The following is a 7,000-nucleotide window of genomic DNA, read 5'->3' as shown; positions in this document are numbered from 1 at the left end:
GCACCAGCCAGAAACAGCAGGACCAAGTAACACCAGAGATAACCAGATGTCAAAAGGCAAATGTAGGAATGTTACTAACAGAAATCAAGGCAACATGGCATGATCCGAACCAAACTCTGCAACAACAGCAAGTCTTGGATACCCTAACACACCAGAAAAGCAAGATTTAGATTTAAAATCCCAGCTCATGAGGCTGATGGAGGGCTTCAAGAAGGATATAAATAACTCCCTTAAAGAAATACAGGAGAACACAAGAAGCCCTTGAAAAACTAATGGAAAACACAACAAAACAAGTGAAGGAATTAAACAAAGTCATCCAAGATCTTAAAGATGGAGGTTGAAACAATAAAGAAATCACAAAGGGAAACAATTCAGGACATAGAAAACCTAGGAAAGAAGTCAGGAATCATGGATACAAGCATCAATGACAGAATACAAGAGATATAAGAGAGAATCTCAGATGCAAATGATACCATAGAAAGCATTCATACAACAGTCAAAGAAAATGCAAAAAGCTCCTGACCCAAAACATGCAGGAAATCCAGGACAAAAATGAGAAGACCAAACCTAAGGGTTATAGGTATAGAAGAGAGTGAAGGTTTCCAAATTAAAGGGCCAGTAAATGTTGTCAACAAACTTATAGAAGAAAACTTCCCTAACCTAAAGAAAGAGATGCCCATGAACATACAAGAAGCCTACAGAACTCCAAATAGATTTGTCCAGAAAAGAAATTGCTCCCATCACATAATAACTAAAACACCAAATATACTAAAGAAAGAAAGAATATTAAAAGCAGTAAGGGGAAAAGGTCAAGTAACATAAAGGTAGACCTATCAGAATTACACCAGACTTCTTACCAGAGACTATGAAAGCCAGAGGAGCCTGGGCAGATGTCATGCAGACGCTAAGGGAACACAAATGCCAACACAAACATCCAGCAAATCTTTCAATTACCATAGATAGAGACACCAAGGTATTTCATGACAAAAACAAATTTACACAGTATCTTTCCACAAATCTAGCCCTTCAAAGGATAATGAATGGAAAATACCAACAAAAGGCGGAAAACTACACATGCAAAAAAGCAAGAAAGTAGTCTTCTTTCATCAAACCAAATGAAAATAACCACACAAACATAAAACATTATATCAAAAATAGCAGTATGCAACAATCACTATTCCTTAATATCTCTTAACATTAATGGACTCAATTCCCCAATAAAAAGACATAGACTAACAGACTGGATACATAACCAAGACCCAACATTTTGCTGCATACAGGAAATGCATTCCAGTGTCAAAGACAAACACTACCTCAGAGTAAAAGGCTGGAAAACAGTTTTCCAAGCAAATGGTCCCAGGAAACAAGCTGGAGTAGCTATTCTAATATAGAATAATATAGAATAAAATAGACTTTCAAACAAAAGTCATCAAAAAAGACACAGAAGGATACTTTATGCTCATGGAAGGAAAAATCGACCAGGAAAAACTCTCAATTCTGAACATCTATGCTCCAAATACGAGGGCACCCTCAAGCATAAAAGAAACTTTACCAAAGCTTAAGGCTTCACATCACACCCCACTCTCCTCAGTAGACCGATCAGGGAAACAGGAATGAAACAGAGACAGGATGAAATTAACAGACGTTTTGGACCAAATGGATTTAATAGATACCTATAGAGCATTTCATCCTAAATCAAAAGAATATACCTTCTTCCAAGCACCTCATGGTATCTTCTCCAAAATTGACCATGTAATTGGTCACAAAACAGACCTCAACAGATATAAGAAGATCGAACTAATCTCATGCCTCCTATCAGAGCACTATGGAGTAAGGGTGTTCTTCACTAGCAACAAAAACAACAGAAAGCCCACATACACATGGAAGCTGAACAATGTTCTACTCAATGATAACTTGGTCAAGGAAGAAATAAAGGAAGAAGTCAAAACCAATTTAGAATTTAATGAAAATGAAGGCAAAACATACCCAAATTTCTGGGACACAATGAAAGCAGTGCTAAGAGGAAAACTCATAGCTCTGAGTGCCTACAAAAAGAAGCTGGAGAGAGCATACACTAGCAGCTTAACAGCACACCTGAGAAGTTTAGAACAAAAAGCAGTCAATACACCCAAGAGGAGTAGGAGGCAGGAAATCATCAAACTCAGGGCTGAAATCAACCAAGTAGAAACAAAAATAACTATACAAAGAATCAACAAAATCAGGAGCTGGTTCTTTAAGAAAATCAACAAGATAGATAAATCTCTAGCCAGACTAACCAGGGGGCACAGAGACAGTATCCAAATTAACAAAATCAGAAATGAAAAGGGAGAAATAACAGAAACTGAGGAAATTAAAAAAAAATATCCGACACTACTACAAAAGCCTATACTCAACACAACTGGAAAATGAGGATGAAATGGACAATTTCCTAGACAAATACCAACTACCAAAGTTTAATCAGGATCAGATAGACCATCCAAATGGTCCCATAACCCCTAAAGAAATAGAAGTGGTCATTGACAGTCTCCCAAACAAAAAAAGCACAGAACCAGATGGTATTAGTGCAGAATTCTATCAGACCTTCACAGTAGACATAACACCAATTCTCTTCAAACTATTCCACAAAATAGAAACAGAAGGAACACTACCCAACTCATTTTATGAAGCCACAATTTCGCTGATTTCCAAACCACACAAAGATCTAACGAAGAAAGAGTACTTTAGACCATATGAATATTGGTGAAAAAATACTCAATAAAATTCTTGCCAACTGAATCCAAGAACACATAAAAATGATCATTCACCATGATCAAGGAGGCTTCTTCCCAGGGATGCAGGGATGATTCAATATACTGAAATCCATCAATGTAATCGACTACATAAACAAACTCAAAGAAAAGAACCACATGGTCATTTCATTAGATGTTGAAAAAACATTTGACAAAATTCAGTATCCTTTTATGTTAAAGGCCTTAGAAAGAACAGGAATTCAAGGCCCATAACTACATATAGTAAAAGCAATATACAGCAAACCGGTAGCCAATATCAAACTAAATGGAGAAAAACTTGAAGTAATCCCACTAAAATCAGGGACTAGACAATGCTGCCCTCTCTCTCCATATTTATTCAATATAGTACTTGAAATTCTAGATAGAGCAATTAGATAACAAAAGGAGGTCAAAGGGATACAAATTGGAAAGGAAGAAGTCAAATTATCACTATTTGCAGATGCTATGATAGTATACATAAGTGACCCCAAAACCTCCACCAGAGAACTCCTACAGGTGATAAACAACTTCAGTTGCCTTCGTATACTCAAAGGATAAACAGATTGAGAAAGAAATTAGGGAAATGACACTCTTCACAATAGTCATAGACAATATGAGGTATCTTGTTGTGACGCTAACCAAACAAGTGAAAGATCTGCATGACAGGAACTTCAAGTCTTTGAAGAAAGAAATCTAAGAAGACTTCAGAAGATGGAAAAATATTCTGTTCTTGGATTGGCAGGATTAATATAGTAAAATGGCCATCTTGCCAAAAGCAATCTACAGATTCAATGCAACCCCCATCAAAATCCCATCTCAATTCTTTATAGAATTAGAAAGAGCAATTCTCAAATTCATCTGGAATAACAAAAAACCCAGGGCTGCTAAAACTATTCTCAAAGAACACCCAGGGGAATCAGTGTCCCAGACCTCAAGCAGTACTACAGAACAATAGTGTTAAAAGCTGCATGGTATTGTACAGTGACAGGCAGGTAGATCAATGCAATAGAATTGAAGACCCAGAAATGAACCAAGACACCTATGGTCACTTGATCTTTTACAAAGGACCTAAATCCATCCAATGGAAACAAAGATAGCCTTTTCAACAAATGGTGCTGGTTCAACTGGAGGTCAGCATGCAGAAGAATGCAAATCGATCCATTCTTATCTCCCTGAATTAAGCTCAAGTCCAAGTGGATCAAGGACCTCCACATAAAACCAGACACACTCAAACTAATAGAAAAGAAACTGGGGAAGAGTCTTGAGCACCTGGGCACAGGGGAAAATTTCCTGAACAGAACACCAATAGCTTATGCTGGAAGATCAAGAATTGACAAATGGGACCTAATAAAATTACAAAGTTTCTGTAAGGCAAAGGACACTCTCAAAAGGACAAAACAGCAACCAACAAATTGGGAAAAGTTCTTTACCAACCCTACATCCGACTGAGGGCTAATATCCAAGATATACAAAGTACTCAAGAAGGTAGACTCCAGAGAGCCAAATAACCCTATTAAATCATGGGGTACAGATCTTAACAAAGAATTTTTACCTGAGGAATATCAAATGGCTGGGAAGCACCTAAAGAAATGTTCAACATCCTTAGTCATCAGGGAAATGCAAATCAAAACAACCCTGAGATTTTACCTCACGCCTGTCAGAATGACTAAGATAAAAATCTCAGGAGACAGCAGGTACTGGTGAGGATGTGGAGAAAGAGGAACACTCCTCCACTGCTGGTGGGGTTGCAAGTTGATACAACCACTCTGGAAATCAGTCTGGAAATTCCTCAGAAAACTGGGCATGATACTACCAGAGGACCCTGCTATACCACTCCTGGGCATCTACCCAGAGGACTCCCTGGCATGCAATAAGAGCACACACTCCCCTACGTTCATAGCAGCCCTATTATAATAGCCAGAAGCTGGAAAGAACCCAGATGTCCCTCAATGGGGGGAATGAATACAGAAAATGTGGTATATTTACACAATGGAGTACTTCTCAGATATTAAAAACAATGAATTCATGAAATTCTTAGGCAAGTGGGTGGAACTAGAGAATGCCATCCTGAGTGAGGTGGCCCAACCACAAAAGAACTCACATGTTATCCACTCACTGATAAGTGGATATTAGCCCAGAAGCTCAGAATACCCAAGAAAGTATTCACATATTAAATGATGCCCAAGAAGAAGGAAGGAGAGGACCCTGGTTCTGGAAAGACTCAGTGCAGCAGTGTAGGGGATTACCAGGACAGGGAAGTGGGAAGGGGTTGATTGGGGAACAGGAAGAGGGAAGTGGGCTTATGGAACTTTTGGGGAGGGGGGATCCTGGAAAAGGGAAATCATTTGAAATGTAAATAATGAATATATCTAGTAAAAAATCAATTTAATTAGAAGTTTAAAAAAAAAAACACTAGACATGCTACTGTGGATGGGAGTAGAGAATCCAGGAGCCCTCACCCTGACACAAAGAACTATAGGCAGTTAGGAATGCTGAGGAGAACAGGGGAAATAGTCCTCCCCAGTGAAGAAAGAGCACACCTGTTGGCCTTCCAATACCAGATGGTCAGCCCTGAAAATGTATATACTAGTAACATTGCACACATTGAGCAAAGTACTTATGCATTATGTATATATGTTACATATGTATTTTTCTCTTGAGTTAAGCCACAAAACCTAGAGCTACTATTTTAACCTTCCCCTACTTCTCTGTTGTAAAGACATTCTCTGAGCAACTTTCTCTGACTCAGAGATCATGAGACCCTCATTCCAGAAAGGATCCTATGTAGCTAGAGAAATGAAGAATACACAGGTCACGAGGAAGCTATCGACACCCCCTCTAAGCTTCCTCCTTTCAGTCTGTCACATCAGATGCAACAACAGCAATTAATGAGACAAAAGGCCATGAATATAAAAAGAAAGCAAGGAGAGTTATGTGAGAGGGTTTAGACGGAAGGACGAACGAGGGGGTGAATGACAAAATTATAATCTCAAAAAATAAAATGAACAACATCTGTGACACTGTAGTGTTCAAACTGCATTTGAAATTGGAAGCGAAATTATTAGTATTATTTTTCAAATTTTGGCATATGAATATGTATGAACGTGTAGCTATGCACTTCAAATTTTAAAATAATTTTATTGAACTTGTTCTTTGAAAATTTTAAAGGTGTGTAGATCATTCTGTTGAAGGTACACTTCCCCAAATGAAGTGTGGTCATTTCAAGTATTTGGCTGCAGTTCCAAATATAGACACTAGATGGTGGAAGTGGATTTCTATTTAAAAAAATAGCTTTTGCCCTTCCAGGCACAGCAAAATAAGAAAAGAAGTGGATGCAAGACAGCTTTAACACATGTCCAAAGGCTTAGCATTTTCTTTTGGGGTTAAGGACAAAATATTAAACTAATTGCTTGCAATGCAACAAAAGTTCACATTATGATGACATTCCTCAAAAAGACAATTGCTCGACGGAACTCTTGATCGCATTTGTGAATGAAGTGCTTTCATGAGAGACACTTTGGCCCTCAAGCCCAGCTCCTGAGAAACCAGCAAGGTGCTTTTCTCTTTAAATCAGTGACAAAGAAGAAGCCTTCATATATTAGCAGCCTTAGAACTGACTGCTTAAAATATGTGAGATTTCCACAGAAAATTACCATTTATAAAAGAAATTCTTTTGGATTTTGAATTCATTTAATTTAATAATGTGAAAATGGAGATGATGTTATCCCACACTGACTGTTGTGGGAAGCCATCCTGAGCTATTCGGACTAATGCTTACTCATGGCCCTAAGGGAGTGGCTGCTAAAATATGAGAACAATTAACTAGAGACTTCCCCATGAACTGTTGGTGTGAGAAGATTCCAAGAATACCACAAGATGTTCCTGCCCTAACCGGGGAACATTCCTGCCTGAGGCATTAACTCCTGGTGTTCCCACCTGGATGACCTCCTTGCTTCCTGCTTCCATCCCTAGGGGTGTTTCTGCCCTTCCCTCCTTTGTCTGGTGTGAAGGTCAATTCCTTCTCTGTAAGCCTTAAAACCCACTTACCTCCCTGACATTAAATGAAGCCTTGACACAACCCAGAGTGACTCTGATTTTGTTAGAGTGCTTGGCTTCCCTTTTCTCCCCCCCCCCCCATTTTTGACCCTCAGGTAGTACCCCTTTGGGACCCGGGAATAATTGGACCTGCTGGATGGGTCAGACTGTGTTTCTAAAGATATTTTTGACTGAGA

The sequence above is a fragment of the Apodemus sylvaticus genome, chromosome 19 (assembly GCF_947179515.1).
Source record: "Apodemus sylvaticus chromosome 19, mApoSyl1.1, whole genome shotgun sequence".
Taxonomy (NCBI): domain Eukaryota; kingdom Metazoa; phylum Chordata; class Mammalia; order Rodentia; family Muridae; genus Apodemus; species Apodemus sylvaticus.
The sequence above is the reverse complement of the archived record's forward strand: the minus strand, read 5'-3'. Positions refer to the sequence as shown.